The 19194-nt window shown below is 33.4% G+C and overlaps 1 pseudogene across 3 annotated transcripts; it reads right to left on the bottom strand.

Moving 5' to 3' along the window:
- Nucleotides 1–8397: 8397 nt before the first annotated feature.
- LOC145568196 (plant UBX domain-containing protein 1 pseudogene) lies at nucleotides 8398–11025 on the bottom strand (annotated as a pseudogene). 3 transcript variants are annotated; one of them, XR_014095784.1, is made up of 2 exons: nucleotides 10808–11025; nucleotides 8398–9414 (listed from the first exon to the last, which is right to left on the bottom strand). The product of XR_014095784.1 is annotated as a plant UBX domain-containing protein 1 pseudogene, transcript variant X1 (transcript). The 3 variants fall into 3 exon arrangements; XR_014095785.1 differs by having other exon boundaries at nucleotides 8398–9374; XR_014095786.1 differs by having other exon boundaries at nucleotides 8398–9361.
- Between the last annotated feature and the right edge of the window lie 8169 nt (nucleotides 11026–19194).

The raw sequence follows: 19194 nt of genomic DNA, 5'->3' as shown, positions 1-19194 counted from the left end.
TAATTTTTTTCCCCTCTTCTGCAATTAATAAAATTATAATTAATAAATTAAATAAAATGAATGAATAACCCAATCAAATTTATGTGAAAAATAATTTAACAATTGAAAAAAAAAATCATTTGCAAGTTAAACCACAAGTGCAAAGATATGATTTTCGGTATACAACAAATATTAAAAAAAAAAAAAAAAAAAAAAAAAAAAAAAAAAAAAACCAAATAAATTATTAGACAAATCAAAATTATGGTAAAGAAATACATTTACAAAAAAAAATTAAATCGGATCGTAAATTTTGAGTTATCAAACCACAAGTAAAAAATTGTTTTATGAACAAAATAAATTACCTTTGAGAAGTCGACGATCTTTACGCGAAGCTGACAAAAAAAATACCATTACTCATGATGACAAAGTTTTGCGGTAGAAAAAAGTGACAAAAATCACAAATTTATGCCAACAAATTAATTAATTAATTAATCAATCAGAACATAAAATGACTAATGTATGATTTTAGAGTGATTATTTGATTATCAGAAAATTAGGAAGAAGACAAGGTTTGTAAGAGAATTTGATGAGTTTTGTCAAGTTTTTGTATCAAATGAGTCAACGGCGGTGTGAGTGGATGGTACAAGTAGGGGTGTTCAAAAAAACCCGACCCGAATGTCCCGGCCCACTGTCCCGCTGTCCCGGCAACTACCCGATGGGATTTTTTTTAAAAAATCATGTTTTTGCGGGTCGGGTTCCCGACCCGGGAAAACTGCCTTCAATCCGGGTCGGGATATGGGGCAGATTTTTTAAGAAACGGGTACCCGCATACCCGAATTAAAAATTAAAAAAAAAAAAAAAAAAAAAATTTACCCTCTCACTCTCTCAGACAGTCAGACACTCAGACCCACCCCCAACCTAATTTCGTGACATTAGGTTTTCCCCACTCACCGCCGCTCCCTCTTTCCTCTCTTTCTCTCTCTCATCCTGCGGTTCTCAACTCTTTCTTCTTGCCTTCTTCGTTCTTCCCCCTCACGAAACTGCCTTCTTCTTGTTTCCCCTCACTCTCTCTCAGCGATCCGAGTTCCAGTCCAGGTAATTTCAGTCCAGCGAGTTTCAGCGAGTTTCAGCGAGTTCAAGGCTTCAGTCCAGGTAATTTCTATTCTCATGTTAATTTCGTGCTAATTGATAGTGTATTATGGTGTTTAATTTCTATTCTCATGTTAATTTCGTGCTAATTGATAGTGTATTATAGTGTATTTCGTGCTAATTGATAGTGTTTTATGGTGTTTATTCTATTCTCATGTTAATTTCGTGCTAATTGATAGTGTATTATACTGTATTTCGTGCTAATTGATAGTGTATTATGGTGTTTAATTAGATGACAAATTCATACATGCATGCTCGAATTTGTTCTTATCTTTATTTTTCATTTTTATTTTATGCTGATTTGCTCGAATAATGGTGCATTATTTTGAATTATTTCATGTGTGACCTGAATTTTAGTTTCAAGATATTATGTAGATTATCAATTCGGTATTTAGGCATTGACAGAATAAGTGATTAGTGTACATTGTAGTCTTGTACAATGTAATTTTCAGCTTTAAAATGAATGGACTGATTTATGTATGTTTGTTTTTTTACCAGAAAATGTCAGATTCAAATGACATGATGGTGACAAATTCAAATGAAACAGTTGGGAACCAAAGATCTGATGATAGTGATGAGGCAGAAATTTTGGAGAAGGCTCCGAAAACATGGCATAAGAAGAAGAGAGCGGGGAAAAAACCAAAAGCCGAAAACAATGGAGGTAAGAAGAAAAAAACCTCTGATGCTTGGGATCACTTTTGCGTGCTTGCAAATGATGTAGATCATGCTAAATGTGTTTATTGTGGAACAGTAATTGGTTGTAAAAGTTTAAATGGAACTAATGGCATGAAGAGACACACTGAAAGGTGTAAAAAAGCTCCATTTTACAAAGATAAAACTCAAACAATCTTAGATTTTGAGTCTAGGACACAGATTAATACCGATGGGACTGTTCAAACTGTTAGTGTTCCTAAATTGTGGAGATATAATTATGATGAGATTAGAAAAGCACTTGCTAAGATGTTGATTGTAGATGAGCTGCCTTTTGCATTCGTTGAACGTGAAGGTTTTCGTCAGTTTTGTAAAGTTGCTTGTCCTGAATTTGTTACTCCCTCGCGTGCTACAATTACAAGGGAGTGTTATGGTCTTTTTATTGAGAAAAGGAAGGAGTTAATGAACGTTTTCAATAATTTGTCATCTAGAGTATGTCTTACTACAGATACATGGACATCGGGTCAAAATTTGTCATATATGTGTCTTACTGCTCATTTCATTGATGATAATTGGAAATTGCATAAGAGGATCATTAACTTTTGTCCTGTTGCTGGTCATTCTGGGGAGCTTATTGGTAAATCTGTTGAAAAATGTTTGTTAGAATGGAATGTAAAGAGGGTTTTAACTGTAACAGTTGACAATGCTAGCTCAAATGATTTGGCTATAAAATACTTGAAAAAAATCTTTAATCTTTGGGATGGGTGTGTGTTGAATTCTGAGTTTTTGCATATGAGATGTGCCGCACATATTTTGAATTTGGTTGTCAAAGATGGCTTGAAAGATGTGAATGTGTCTGTTTTAAAAGTTAGAGCTGCTGTGAAATATGTGAGGTCTTCTCCTTCTAGGCTTCAAAAGTTCAAGTCTTGTGTTGAAGAGGAGAAAATCACTTCCAAAGGTCTTGTTTGCCTAGATGTTGAAACAAGGTGGAATTCCACCTATTTGATGCTTAAGAGTGCTTTAGTGTTTAGGAAAGCCTTTAAGAATATGAAAACAAAGTTCTCTCCTTACACTAAAGAGCTTATGAAGCAACCGGTAGGGGGTGCTCCGGATGATGAGGATTGGGATAAAATTCAAAGTTTCTTGCCTTTTCTTGAAATTTTTTATAATGCTACTTTGAAGTTGTCCGGATCCCGTTATGTGACGGGAAATACTTTTGTGGAGGAGATTTATGATATTGGGTACACAATATATGACTATGTTAATGACCCGAATGATGATGTTAAGAAAATGGCAATGCAAATGAAGTTGAAATTTGACAAGTATTGGGCAAATGTTCATAATATTAATATTTTGATGTTCATTGCATTGATTCTTGATCCTAGGAATAAGATGAAGTATACGGAGCACATTGTGCGTAATTCTTATGATGTTAGTAGTTCCTATACTTTGTGTCAACGCATTCAAGATGCATTGAATTTATTATATGAGTCTTATGCACAAAAAGTAGAGTCATCTTCTTCTAAACTTGCCTCTACAAGTCAAAGTGAAAAAGGTGGACAAGAGCAAAAAAAGGGTCTTAACAATGTATCTCGGTTAAGGGATAGTTTTGTAAGGGAAAGTGGTAATGATTCATCTTCCAAAGGAATGACCGAATTGGAAAAGTATTTAGGGGATAAATTAGAGCCTAGTGATGTAGATTTCGATATTTTGGTATGGTGGAGTGGACAAGGAAAAACATACCCAATACTTATGACTATGGCTCGTGATATTCTTGCTATTCCGGTTTCTTCCGTTGCTTCCGAGTCCGCTTTTAGCACGGGAGGACGTGTTCTAGATTCCTTTCGGACTTCTTTGAGCACAAAAATGGTAGAAGCTCTTGTTTGTGGCCAAGATTGGATGCGTAGTTCTAGTGTCCCTATTACTATAGAGGAAAATTTGCTTGAGTTGGAAAGTATGGAAGAAGAAGGTGATTTAATTAACTTTATCTATTACTTTATTTTACTATGTTATACATAATATATTTGATATGTAATTATTTTTTTGCATTATTTGGTTTTGTAGGAATTAAAGACTTGGTTTTGGAGCAACCAACAATTATTATTGATGAGACAATTGAAGTTTCGGATCTCACAAGTGAAACATGACCTCCAAGCTTATTTGATTTGCATTGTGGCTTTGTTCTATTATTGTACTTTGTAATTTGTGAGTTTGGAATTATGTAACTAATTACTTTCCCTAAACTTTAGCTTTTAATTAGTACTTTAATTATGTTAAGACATGTATTTGAATATGTTCATGCAGATTTTTACAAAATTAAAAAAGTGCAGCAGGTTTCTTATAATAGGCAGCAGGTTTTAACAAAAAAAAAATAAAAATAAAGCAGGTTTTTACAAAAAATAAAATCTGAAAATCTTGAATTACAAAAAAAATGCAGCAGGTTTTTTATTAAAATAAATTAAATTACAGCAAGGATAAATAGTTAAATACATAATATTAAGTAAAAAGTTAATTTAAAAAAAAAAGAAAAAAAGATCCGGGTACCCATGTCCCGACCCGAATAATCCGGGTACCCGAAACCCGGGTACCCGGATTATTCGGGTCGGGACATGGGACAAGCTATCAAGTACCCGAAAACCCGGGTACCCGGATTTTCGGGTACCCGAAAACCCGGGTACCCGGATTTGAACACCCCTAGGTACAAGTACTTATACTCCCACTCTCTTTGGAGTGAGTGTATGAAAGTGATCTTGATTACTAATTGTGGAAGTTTTTTTACCCTACTATAGTCACATTTCTTCAAGGGGTAAGTCAATTACTCAAAGTGTAATGTATAATGACCATTTTGCCCCTTTTTTCGTAATTCTCTTATTGATGTCATGTATAACCGTTGTATATGATGGTTACTACGTCCAGTACAACCGTTATTACCGTTATAAATGATGGTTACCGGTATAATTAACCATTGTAAATGGTTGGTTATTAATTTAAGTGATATAGTCGTTATAAATAACAACTGTAAATCCAAGTGGTACTACCATCTTTCTTTTCTTATAAATTAATTATCCACCACGTAATCTTATTTATATCCTTATATACTTCGATACATACATTCTTAATAACATTTACTTGGATTTCATGTGTAAATTAAATATATATAATGATATGCGGTGTCAATTTTTCCAATTTTTTTTTTTTTCTAATCGCGACTCAACCTCCCTTCTGGATTTAGCCTTATCATCAAAGGTTTATTTTGCTAATGCTTTTTTTTATTATTGAATTTTTATTTCTTTCGCTGGAAAATTCCATTATCGATCGCCCGTGTACTCAATTTTTTTATTTTTTTTTTTTGGAAAAATCTCCCTTGTACTTCATAGAAAAAGCAATTGTGTCCGAGTTGCCAGGTGATATTCGTATTATATATCAATAAATCAACAGTAATGCTCGTATCGATAGGACTTTAATTTCCTAGAATAAAATTAATGCAATTGTTATAAAATTCGAAAGAGAAAATTGTTAATTAAAGAACTAAGAAATTATCTCGCACTAGAGTTAATTAGTTAAGTACAATTTACAACGCATGTATTCCTCAAGTAGTCAAGTACATATGATTGATGACGTATACTCCCTCTATTTCTAATTGTTTACAGAATTATTATTGTTGTGTCGTTTCTAATTGTTTACGGTATTCCTCAGGATGAAGAATTCAACAACGAGCACTGTTATATGTATATATAGACCAGGAGACCACGCATGACTACCAACATACGCACAAGTAATTCATTCCAGTCAGGATTTTCTCATGGTTGTAAGTCCGGAAAAGAATAAGTCTGGCATCAAAATAGAGGGTGATTTGATTATGATATTGATGGCTAATTGATTGAATTTTAAGGTCTATAAGTTCCATTTTGGCGACAAGATCCAGTTGGGAATTGAAGAGTGGAACGATTTGTTAACAATGCATCGATCCAGCTATGACTGTATAGTCGATATGACATGACATATCTCTTGGTATCAATGTTATTATCGTATTGCTAAATTAGATATCATATTATGTAATTTAATATGCAGGGGAAAAAAAAATATATATATATATATATATATATATGTAATGTAATAATTAATTGGTGATTACAAAAGATAATATGAATGATATTTACCATCCTAATAGGATACAATAATAACTATTATATTTCATATTATGTAATGTAATAATTAATTGGTGATTACAAAGATAATATCAATGATATTTACCATTCTAATAGATAGGATACAATAATATCTATTTACTAACATTGATACCAAGAGATACTCTGTATGTCTTATCTCTAATAACTAGTATTTGAATTAGAGGTAGTAATAAATATTTTCCTCTCATATTTATCAATGGTACGGTTATGATATACTCACCACCAAACAAGCCAATCTCCTTCACCCGACAAAGCTTCAAACCGATTTCAAAATGACAAAATTCCGCTCACAACACTTTGGGACCCCGTGGTTCATCTACAAAGAAATAATGTCAATTGTTAAAAAAAAAATGTCAGTTGAAAAAAAAAAAAAAAAAAAAAATTCCAAACCCTTTGTTAAGGAATTGAAGGACCGTTGGTTTTAGCGTACGTACATCAATTGCATGTGTGTGGAGTGGAATAGTGGATGGTCGATTTGTGCGTGCTTTAAAATTTTCTGCCTAGGTCTCCAAAAAAAATTGTTTATATGCTTAAATTACACGCTAGTGATTGATTTTAATTATGGAGAATTTTTGTTCGAAGATAGTTTCTTATTGTTTGTACGTGGTAACTCTAGTGTTATTTAGAGAAATTGGTTTGTATACCCACTTAATTATTTCATCGGTGATTAAAGGATGAAAGGGTGTGTTGTTAGCTAGTGGTCCGGTGGTTATTTTCTCCCCATTATGAGTATCTATTTAAATTATCGAGTAGAAATTGTTTTCTGTTGTTTTATACACCCGGGTGGACGATGTACCCAAGAGTAGTTTTTTTGTTCATTTCTATGAGTATTGCTCATTTTATCATCAAATGAACAAATAAATGCCCTTGAGTGTTTTATCTAATTATCTACTTGTATAATTTTATGGGCCACTTATATTGCTTCATTTGCTATCAATGTTTATCATATTTAAAATTGGTTGAAGTTTCCCATTTGACAACACATTTGTAAGGAGTGTTTGCATTGCTTTCACTTATGAATAATAATGTGCATGTCGTGTGTATTTCCCTCAAATGGCTATCATACGAAAGATTTCGATCAAATACCACTGAAGTTTTCTAGAATGATTACTCAAAAAGGCAAATTCGTGATATTGAGACATTGGAAACGGATTAAAGAAATTAAATTGTTGTCTAAAATAACAAAATTAAGTGTTAAAAAACAAGTGAATGCTAAACACCTCTACATTATTAACTTAGTAATTATCTTTTTTTTTTTTCCTTTTTTTTTTTTTGTAAATTAATAAGAGTTATATCTTACAATGTATGTAGAAATAAAGTAAGGATAATGATGTATATAAGCATCAAATACATTTTCTAAAAGGTAAGGATAGATTATGGCATGTACGATTATATATATACCTCACAAGCATCCCAACTCACTCTCACAAACATTGCAAAACAAACTCATACATTATTTAATTAAAGTACGATATACAATGGCTTCTTACAACCAAAACACCATGATTTTCACACTAATAGTAATTTCGCTCCTTAGCATAATATCTCTCGCACATGGTGGTGACAACGATCCACTAGTGATCAGAATGTGTGGTGCAACATTCGCTCCAAACGTATGCATTAGCTGCATAAAGAGCGATGGCAGAGGTGCTCAAACCGAAGGAGATGTCATCCAAGAGATGCTTGGATGTGGGGATAGCGATGCTTTGAGGCTCGAGCAAGACGTGAACAAGATTCTCGACGATGTTCAAACAGACCCGAAAACAAGAACCGCCCTCTTTTCTATTAACCCTTTGATTCAGGCTATTATATCTGCAGGTGGTACAGTGCAAGTACAAGCTGCTCAGAGGAGATTTAATGATGCTAGGTCTACAATTAGTAATGTCATTTTTCCCAAGCTTGGTGCCTGTAACTCTGCGTTTGGTGCCGCCGGAGTTAGTATACCTCCTCCTGTCTTTTCTGGGCTTTTTAGTGTTGAAGCTGATTATAAGCTCTCGGATCAGTTAATTGCTTCAGTCAGGGCTTAATCACTTAAGTTTATATAGATAATTACTTGTACAAGAATATGAACAATAACTTAAGGGTTGTATTGTTATATTGTAACTAAGGATATGCTCTTTTGAACTCATCACTCATGTATGAGATTTTTATTAAGGTAATTTGTATACAACCCATAAGATAATATATGCACCGTCTAATGTATCTTTTGAATTATTAAGGTAATTTGATAGCATGCTGCATGCTATCTCTACAGACTATCATGGTTTTTCCTCACAAGATAGCAGCACATACATTAAACCATATACATATAACACGTACGAAGTATAAGATATATTCCCTGTGTCATATTACAGGTTATGATCAAGTCCAATTGAATTTTATTGCTTTAGTTGGTGCTACAAGTGTTTACAGCAAGGAAGACGATGCATAGCAACAGACGGTTACATGATACTTCTTATAAAACAGTAATCAACATCAAGCCACAAGCTCAGAGCATGAACAACAAAAATTACTTGTAGTAAATGTTCACTGACTGAAGCTTATAGTAGACCAACAAAAACAATTATAACAAATAAAAACTTATAAATTGACTGATGTTTAAAACCATGAAATACAGATCATGCACCTTCCCGCTTAATCATCTAAGGATTACACAGAGCTTCACATATGTCAGCCGTCACATCTTCAGCCACTTTGGCTTAATAGCCTTTTTGTCAGTTTGTTTGCGCTCAGGAACAGCAAGAGGATCATTTACAGTTGCATTCTCAGAAGTTGATTCGGTGGGTTCTTTCTTTGGTTCTGGTACACGCTCCAAGCCCTTCAGAGACATCACATCTTCTTGAAGAAATGGACCTGAATTAGCTACATCATCCTTTGGCAAGTCGTATGAAAAATGCACAATTGCACCAGGAATGAAACCAGCAGTGAAGAAGTCTTGACTGGTGTCCTTTATTTGCTTCTTTGGTGGGGTGGTATACAAATAATGGGGAAGTTCAGGTCTTGCAAGTACTTTATTCAGAAGATCAAAGATGCTCTGTAATGGCTCTGATGGATGAAATGTAGCCTCTAAAGTATGACCATCTGGAAAGCGTATCCGAATTACAGCTTTGGTAATCTTTGACCTGCGGGCTGCTGTCTCTGCTTCTCGTATTTTTCTGGTCTTCAAGTATTTGTCTTCCTTCTTGGTTGCCAAGAGGAGATGGTAATCTGCAGCGGTAAACTCGTAAAAATCATCTGTTTCCTCAGTAATAGCTGCCTCAGGTGGTGATTGCGACGCTGTTGATTGTGTTGAAGTTTCGAAGACATGAATTTCCCTGCCATATTTTTCTTTTACAGCTTCTAGCTTAGCTCTAGCTGCCTCTGCGTCCATTGGGTCAATGTTGGTCAGTCTTCTGCGTTTCCAAGCTAGGGGTGAATCAAAGTTCATTTAGCGTATGAGCAAAACCTAGAATTGCAAAATTCGAGAACTTAGCTATACATAATCATGAAACTAAAGATGCCTAGATCTCAAAATTCAAAATAGGAAAACCATATACTACTCCAGTACTTATACAGTTATGTTTTCATTGTGAAAGCTTCATCTGGTAAACGTCTAAACAGAAATCTAAAAATACAACAACAAAAACACCATTACAAACTAAAATAGAACTTCTCTGAGTTCTCTCCACATAAGAATGACTCCAATCACCTATCTTTAACCTTCAATTCTCAAATCATGTTATCAACTAATCTCGAGCAACTCGAGTCTAGAAAAATCCATAAGACAGTAACTACAGTTCCAGTGAAAAGCAGTTGTTCTACCTATTGTGTTTGCATTGTTTCTATGAAAAATTTGATCACAATTCAAATTGATTTGTATCAAACTATCACATTTTAGATTAAGTGCAGGAATGTCAATCAAGCAAGATACATTTTGCGCAAATGTCAGAACTTCCAGACACGTGCGGCCACAGGGGATTAAGGAGCCTAAATGAACCAACTCACCCCTCAGCTAAGTCAAAGCCCTCAAAGTACTTAATGAGTTAAAGTCAACACTCAGCAGGGTTGAAATCAAGAAGTGTGAGAAAAATCAATATTTGAACTACTACAACAACGACAACGCCTTAGTCCCAAAATGATTCGGAAAAAAATTCATATGCAAAGCACAACATATACGCTAAAAACAAGATTTAATGTTATTTGAAATCATTACTTCAACTCAAGTTACTCAAACTTGAGCCAAGCCTGTGTTTAACATCTTCAATGTCTAGCAGCTAAATTACATTAAATTTTTTACCCTTCATACTCAATCCAGCAACATAAACATAAATAATGGTAACAATTGATTATCAGTTTTAAACATGCCTTTTTACCTGATTAATAACCAATTATAGATAAATTTAAATATTATAATAGATTTTTTTAAAAAAAATCCCCAATTCTAGTTCAAAAATAAGAGAAAAACCAAATTCAAATCACACGAAGCCGTACATTTTGAAAAAGCAAGCAATTCAGTCTTTTTAGGGGGGGCAAAATTATGCATTCAGTTACAAAATTAAACCACAAATTCAGCAATAATATGGGGAATTCTTTAACATAGAAACCCTAAAAATTTCCAATTAAGCAATCAAGTTAAAACCCTGGTTACAGCAAGGAATCAAATTAAAAATTAACGCTAAAATTCATCCAGAAAAATCAAACTTAAGCAATTAATAACAGTAAGTATAGAATTTTCAATGCTTCACCAAGATCATAATATTCGGGAATCAAGTAAAAAAAAAAAAAAAAAAACCCAGATCAATAACTCCATAAAAAATTAAAATTGCAATTCTAAATCAAAATGAAATTAAAGAACAAACCTTTCGTTTGAAGAAAGATCTGAAATGAACTCGATTTCGGCAATTGGGGAGATAAATAGCTCAATCGAAGAATAATCAAAGAATCATAGGTTGAAGAAAGTAGAAAGAATTGTTAAAGAATTGATGAACTTTACTTTCCTAATTCTCTCTTTCTCTCTCCTCTGTTTACTTGTGGGTTTAGATAACTCGGAAGAATTTCCTAGGAAAGCTTCATCAAGTTTCCTTTTTTTTAATTTATTCTCTAGAACCCTAAATATACGAGAGATATATGTTGGATATTTTCTTTTCCTTTTTTTTTTTTTTAGTTGGAAATTGGATGAACTGCTGGGCTGGTATTTCAGGCTAGAGGATATTTTTGGGCCATTTTGCCATTGTGGTGATCGAGCCTTATTTCAAGTGCAATAAATTTAACTAATTTTAGATTAGTTCAAATAAAAAATAAACGGAGTAAAAAATTAAAAAAAAAAATTGATAAAGGTTGTCAAATACCAAGTATAAATTACAAGTAAAATAAGTTTTAATGAGATCTGGTAAGTTCAAATAATCTTAGATAAGAGAAGTTTAAATTAGTGAAAATCAGGTAAATGAACCCACCCTAAATTTAGGTTGTGAATTGATTATAGGGAGTTCGATACTCAGTGTGACGCTGTTGTATTGTAATTTATTAACAAACAAAAAAAATTAATGATTTTGGGATATTTAGTATTTCCAATTGATTTTTGTGAGATGATTTTATCTGAAAATAGAACAAATCGCTGAACTCCGTAATTTATAGAGAAACGAAAGTTTTCTTTTGTAAGATTATACGTATATAAGAGCTTAGTTAAATAGTTTATAGAAAAAGAATAAACATTAACATGTTAGGAATATAATATTTTCTCCGCTTCTTTTTTGTTGACATGTTTTTTTTAGTCATGTTTGCCAATATACAAATTTAACCATTAATATTTTTAATATTTTCAATTATTGATTCCATACACTAGGTATTGTAGTTAAACCTTTCATCTCACTTGATATCATATTAACTTCTGGATACATATTGGCTTAGTTCCTTTATACTTCCTTTGTTTTTTTATGCTTACAACACACTTTATACTATTGGAAGAATAATTAATCTAGGTAAACGGACAAATTAAGCCATAAAATTTAAACTGCAGTAACTTATCACTTTCTTCTTATCGGTGGTAAAATTTTGTCCATTGTTCGTTTACATAATCTAACATATCTATTAAAAAATGTGTCAAAATAGTGAGTTGCAAGTAAATAAAAGCTAAATGTACATCCACGTTAAATACATATCATGGAAAAATTTACCAAGCTAATTAAGTTTGGTTTAGTGGAAAAGATTACACCTTTGGTCCAATCCTCATTAGAGACACTTTGAGGGTGGGGATCCCTTACCCTTCCCCCTCACTTTCAAAGTATCTGACCCGCAAATATTAAACCAAAAAAATCGTAAAGGTGAGGTGGTGTCAGGGTCCTTCTCCTTACCATAGAAAAATGGAAATAGTTGGACCTTTTGATATCTTGTAAAATGAAATCAACAAATAGCTGTAGCATGAGATCTTTGAAAGTGCCCCAAATTTTTTAAAAATGCAACAAGAAGAAAGACAAAGTTCTGGATGCAAATCGTGTTGACAAGACCATATATAGCATGAGCTCATTGTGAGACTGAGAATTGGACTTTGTGGCCCACCGGCCCATAGTCTCTTCTCAAAGCAGGAAAATGTGGGCCTGCAATATGTCTTCAACCTTAAATAGTTAAATGTTTCATTAAAAATTCAAGATTATTGGTTAATAATCCAAATTTCTATAGAATACTGTAATATAAAAACAACAATTATTGAATTGGTTTTAGGTGATTCCATCTATTTTTATTATGTTTTTAAGTGATAGCAAAAAATTGGATCAAATTAGTAATTTTAATAATTATCGAAAAACACCTGATATCAGGACCACAACAAAATGTTAACCATAATAATTGGCCATACGATGTGGTAGGAGAATAAAGTGTAAGGTTAAATATTGGATCCAAAATATTAGAAAGATGAGCATATATAAGCAGCAAGATTATTGTTGGTGTATTATTATGTGTAAATTATTTTATTTTGGTGAAGAAAACCCCCCTAAAATTTTAAAATAATAATGCCAAAATTTATGATCTTACTAGATGCCAACCAAGGGAGTCAAGAGCAAAGGAAAGAGGAGCATATATAAGCAGCAAGTTTAGCAATATTCCATGTCCCTAATTTGTCTTTTCTATTACAATTACTCTAAAAACTTTGCTGCTCTTTCTTGGTATTTCTAACAATTCAAACCGATGTCCTTGTTATATTTAACCCATATACCAAGTACACCATTTATGCCTCTGTGGAATTAAAAGGAGTCAATATGTACGTAGCTGACTAGGTGGTCCATTTTTATATTGATTGTTTGACGGTTTGAGTAGATCTACGGTTTTACACAAGAAAGTACTAATGTAGGTTTGATATGTATTTGCAAATACATATTAAACTTTAAAATATTGAAAAATATTGTAAAGCACATGGGGGTGAGAGAAAGGAGGAGAGAGATGGGCACGTAGGACCAGTTTTAAATGTACCACTGAAAGCTTATATAATATCATTGACTATGTAGTGATACTATTTCTACACGTTGTTAGTACCACTGAATAAATATACAGTACCATTGAATGAAAATATAGTACCACTTAATGTTCAATGATACTATTTGATCATCTAGTGATACTATTAATCATCCAATGGTACACTCTAAATCCAACACATGGGGGTGAGAGAAAGAAGGAGAGAGATGGGTAAGTAGAGCCACTTTTAAATGTACCATTAAGCTTAGATAATATCATTGACTATTTAATGATATTATTTCTACACGTAGTGAGTACCGCTGAATAAATATATAGTATCACTACATATATACATAGTACCACTGAATGTTCAATGATACTGTTTGATCATCCAGTGATACAATTGATAACCCAATGGTACTACTCTAAATTCAGCAATGCATTTACGTGAAATGACCCCAATACCCCTTGTTATGTATTTACTCATACATCACAAACCTCCCTTTGAAAGGCCTCGTTTTACACAAATAACACTACACAAAAAACGACATTGGTTGGTCCGTTTATTCTATTATAGAGCATACATAAAATCATCATATATAAGAGTAATAATGTAAACAGAATTTGATATCCGTCCTTGAGTGCATGTAATGATATTATGAGTGTACATTCGGACATCACTAATAATGATAAGCACACAAGAAAATGAAATAAAGAAAAGATTAGATTAAGACATATTTGTTTACCAACAAAAAGACAATAATAGTTGAAAAGAGGGGATCTCTATTATCATTCAAAGGACCAAACAGATTCATGCAATGAAAGCATATTATTATAATTTTTAAGTCCATTTTCAATCTTTGTTAATGGAAATTATTTTGATCGTCCTAGCTGTTTTCATGCGGATGACTATGAATTATACAAGTAGTTTATTGCATCCAAATTTCAATGATTGGTTGTGCTAGACGAATATGAAATGGACTTCATGTGGACATTGACCAAATGAGTAGAGGACACTAGAGGTAGTCCGGTAGGGAAGATTGGGCTTAGGGTGACATTATCCGGTTCTCTCGCTCATTTTTTAATTAGGGTTTGCATTGATAAAATAATGACCATCATCGTGTGTCATTTTAATATCGAAAACTCGAATAGAATTGTAAAGTATAGATAACATTAAATTTTAAGGTGTGAGTGTAAATAAATTAACCTACTACGAGTATATCAATTGATATTTGAATGAATTAGTTATTTCTCTCTTTTGCATTGGGTAAACATTTTTGTCCAATATTCTTTGCAATATACTAAGGGCATGTTCTGTTCAGCTTTATTTCAGTTAAGTTCAGCTCCAATCAGTTCAGTTCAGTTTCTAATTTTCTTCTCTCATAAGCAATTTATTTCAGCTCTAGTTATTCAATTATGTCCCAATCAGTTCAGTTCAATTGTTTTCAGTGAATCGGAATATGCCCTAAGTACTCAATAAATCACGTAGCAATTAAAAAAAAACGATCAAAGAAATCAAAGTATATTTTTAAAGTCGATGTTCACTAATAAGGATGGAAATACGTATTAGTATTGGATTTTAATTCTGAGCTTAATATAACACTCAACCTTTATTTATCCATGTTTTACTAAATCAGCCATAAAATCAATTTAAAAAGAACATAGTACATCGTATATTTCAAACTTACATCTAATATACATCTATCACTTATTAGAACAACGACTTTGGCCCTTGGAACCCTATTCGAAACCAACTTCAAATGACATATCATCAAACTGCAATACTTTGCTATTGTGATTAGTACTACAAATTGAAAATTGGAGCTAAATATTCTACAATAATGGGTCCAAGATTAGGGCTCATTTTTCTCATGGTGTTGGCAATTCATAGAAAGACAAGAACTCCACTAGCTATAAAAATTGTTGGTGTATTTTCTTCCTTTTCTGTCTCCCCGGATCCCTAGGCACCAGGCACATCCTCTTTTCTTTTTGCTTTTTTTTTTTTTTTTTTTTTTTTTTTCAATTGCCTCATGAAATAAAGCTAAAGTTGCTATTGCTATCATTTGCATGTGCCTCAAAAGCATGCAAAAATTCCTCACTTTCCCTATTTTCAAAAAGTTTAATACTGAAGTATAAACTTAAAGAATGAACCCTTAAAACAAATTAAAGAAAAAGAAAATAAAAGAAACGCTTTGATCGAGCATATCAAAAACCAGTAAAACCAGCAAGAAAACAAGTGTTTAGAGCATTGCAAATGTGTTTAAATTGATGCTCTAGGAAAAATGTTTGCCTGTTTATAGTTTTTATTTAACTTCTCCAAGTATTTGGGATCTAAGTATTATACTTTGAAGGTTGTTTTTTGTTGTAAACTTGTAATTATGTAGTTTCGAGTTTTCGAAAATATAACTTTTAAATATATGTTGTTTTAAGTTAAATTTTAAGATGATATTGATTAAAGTGTAAAACATAAGTTCTACCCGCTAACAAACTTCAAACAAAAAAGCCTCTACTTTTCGATTAGAATTTGGTATTATTGCTTTAATTTTTTATTTTTTATTTTCGTTTTATGTAAAATACGGAGTATTAACTAAGGCACTAAGCTATTTGTCCGTTGCAAAAAAACGTTGGGGAAGTTTTAAAATTAGGAAGCTAAGGTTATGTGATCTAGTTTATAGTGTAAAAGTAAAAGAAGCGCTGCCTTGTGTTGTTGATTAGAAGGTTTGATGTATAGAATACATTTTGTAATGTTTACGGGATGAATAATTATTGTTTTGAATTAGTATTCTTGCAGCGCCTCGGAGGTACATTTGTAGGAGTTTATAGGTACTACGCAGCGGATATAACATATATGAATCATATTCAATAAAGTACCTAATCCCAAGAATCACATGCATAACACACACGACACATAATCATACCTTTGAAGCGTGAATTCCACGAAGCTATTCGACAGGCAAATCAGGGAGAGAATAGAGCCCCAAGTGTTTCTCCTCTACTTAGTCCACGAGATTCGAACGAGCCGTCCACCAATACTAGATTGGTCGAGTGATTGAGGAAAACCGCGATCACCACCTTTTCGGACAACCGACCACCGCACGAACCACCACCACCACGAGACACCACCGTGCGCCGGGAGGAGGAGAGAGCCGTGAGAGAGGGAGTATGAGAGGGGGTTGGTTTCGTGTTTGCTAATTAGGGTTTGATCTAAATGATCAGTTCATTCCTTCTTACGTGCAAACCTAGGCACCTAGTCTATTTATAATCTCATTATAATTAGACTAGGGCACGAAGCCCAATAGCCTCTCAAAGCCCCTACATGGCCGGCCACCTAGAGAGATGAGGCCCATGATGGGCCTCGTCCTCTAATGCTCGATCTAGCCCCTTTGTGTGACCTTATAGGATCCGTCCAATTGGGCTTTGGCCTATTTTACTAGTCCAAAGATTGTAAGTACCTCTAGCTATGGCAAAACGACGACCCAAATGTCCGGACTTAATTATCTCCATAATTTGATCCAATTATATATCTAGTAATTGCACACGACGAAGACATAACTCCTTCAATCTCCCACTTGTCTGAGACAAGGGTGCAATATTCAAATTCCTTAAGTCAATGTATATGTCGATTTGATAATATGATTGCATCACATGTCGAGATCATATTAATCTACAAATCGTTTCTTGAAATCTAAGTTAGAATTACAAAACCAAATGATTACTGAGTAATGCATTTGAACGCGGCCACGTTTTTTCTGAATTCTCCCTCTTCAAGCGGCCATGACACATTTCCTAATTTAATAGGTAGACTCTATCCAATCTTGTGGCAACAAGCCTCCCACTCAACTTCTGAAATAACCAGGAAACACCCTTTATAATCTCCAGTTACGGGAAGACGTTTGAATGTACCACAGTTATAACATCCATTGAATGAAATCAATGTTCCACTCATGTCAAAGGAATCCACTAATATATACGGAAGCTCTATACTTGAACTTCAAAGTAGGTCAATAGTTCAATCATGCATCATTCATGCATATCCAAGTGATTGATCGAGCATCACTATGCCCCTATAGCCCATGAAACCGAGCTATCCAATCAATCTTACATGCTAGTCCATTTATTGAAATCATTTATGTCCACTTTAATGATTTCGAACTAGGAACTTAAATAATATGTGGATTTTGTTCACCTGTGGGGTTTCATACACCAGGTCTCTATCTGATAGACAACCTGATGAACCCATCAATCCATAATTATTTTGGACATTTTATTTAATTTCAAAACCATAATTAAATAAGAGAAATAATAATTTCTGTTTTAAACATAATTCTGCAAATTGATGTATTTTCTCATGTAATATGTTTCCACAAACATACACAACTTAAAATTACATAATTTGCTTCAATCCAAGACTTTAATATGACTTTCATACCTTTGTCTATGGAAGGGGTTTAGTGATTTCTCACTCATAGTAAAACTTCGCAGAACGTGACCTTCCGCCGGTCAATGATCTCATAACTGAGGCGATATTTTATATCCATTTGTTTGGATTTGTAATGTGACCCTGGCTCCTTTGTTCTTGGGCAAAAGTAACCCTTTAGTCATATGACATTTTAATCCAAACTTCCTCTAAAACTATCCGACTATAGCTTAACACACATATTCTGACATTGAGCATGCAATAGTGCTCTGCTTTGAACTTTTCAAGCTCACTGTATTTCTCCATACTGACAAAATTGTGTGTCTAGATCAAAATCTAGAGTCATCTTGCCAGTTTGGAAAGAACTTGCATTCGTAAAACTTTTGACAAACTTGTTTACCTTTAACACCATAAACTAGAAAAATTCCTTTAGCGCTTCTCAAGTACTCAAGGATTTGTTCTTGGTAACTTTCTGTATGCTTATTCTGTATTTGCTTGAAACTTGCTACACATGCACAAGTCATATGTAACACCTTGCTTTGTACATTTCATGGTACATGTAATGGTCCCTTTTGCAAAAGCATTAGGTCCACTGCCTTTACAACTCAACTCAACTAGCTTTTAAGGCACTGAGTTTTACTGAGTGTAAAACCATGAGACATGGGAAGAGATCCTCTCTTAGAATCTTGCATCTTGAACTCGTCAAGAACCTTATCAACATAAGTCTCTTGATTAGGTCCAGTCATCCTTCAAGATTCACTTTGTGGATTTTGATTCCCAATATGTACTCAACATCTCCTAAGTCTCCCATATAGAAACAATCTTTCTAACCATTTCTTGACTTATTCAAGTATTGATATGTCATTTCATATGAGATGTATGTCAACTACATACTAGACTAAGAAGACCATTTGCTCCCACTAAACTTCTTGTCTCTACAAGATTCCTTTTCATTCTTCCAAGGTAATCAAACTTTTGATTTCCTAATGAATATTTCAACTCCTTAATGCTTACTTCAATCCATAAATGAATTTCTGAAGTTTGCAAAACTTTCTAGGAATTTCTAGAATTCAAAAACTTAAGTCGTATCATATACATCCCATCCATCAAGAACATTTCATGAAGGTGATTTTGATTTCCATGACTAGAAATAATCCGAATAGGCTTACATGACTAATAGGTTTAACCCTATTTGTAAGACTATCATGGACTAGCACATCTTTACAGACATGGAGTCCATTCTGGATTTCTTGGCCTTAAGCCATTTCCTGAGTTGGCACTTGTCCAAAGCTTGCTTGTAGGTATGGATTCCAACCATTCCAATAGGAAAATTTTAGAATCCACCTTTTACTAGAATTCCAACAAACTGTTTGTTTTAATCCTAAG

The sequence above is a fragment of the Chenopodium album genome, chromosome 11, assembly GCF_948465745.1.
Source record: "Chenopodium album chromosome 11, dcCheAlbu1.1, whole genome shotgun sequence".
In the NCBI taxonomy this organism is placed as follows: Eukaryota; Viridiplantae; Streptophyta; class Magnoliopsida; order Caryophyllales; family Amaranthaceae; genus Chenopodium; species Chenopodium album.
This window is presented reverse-complemented; position numbering and strand designations above follow the sequence as displayed.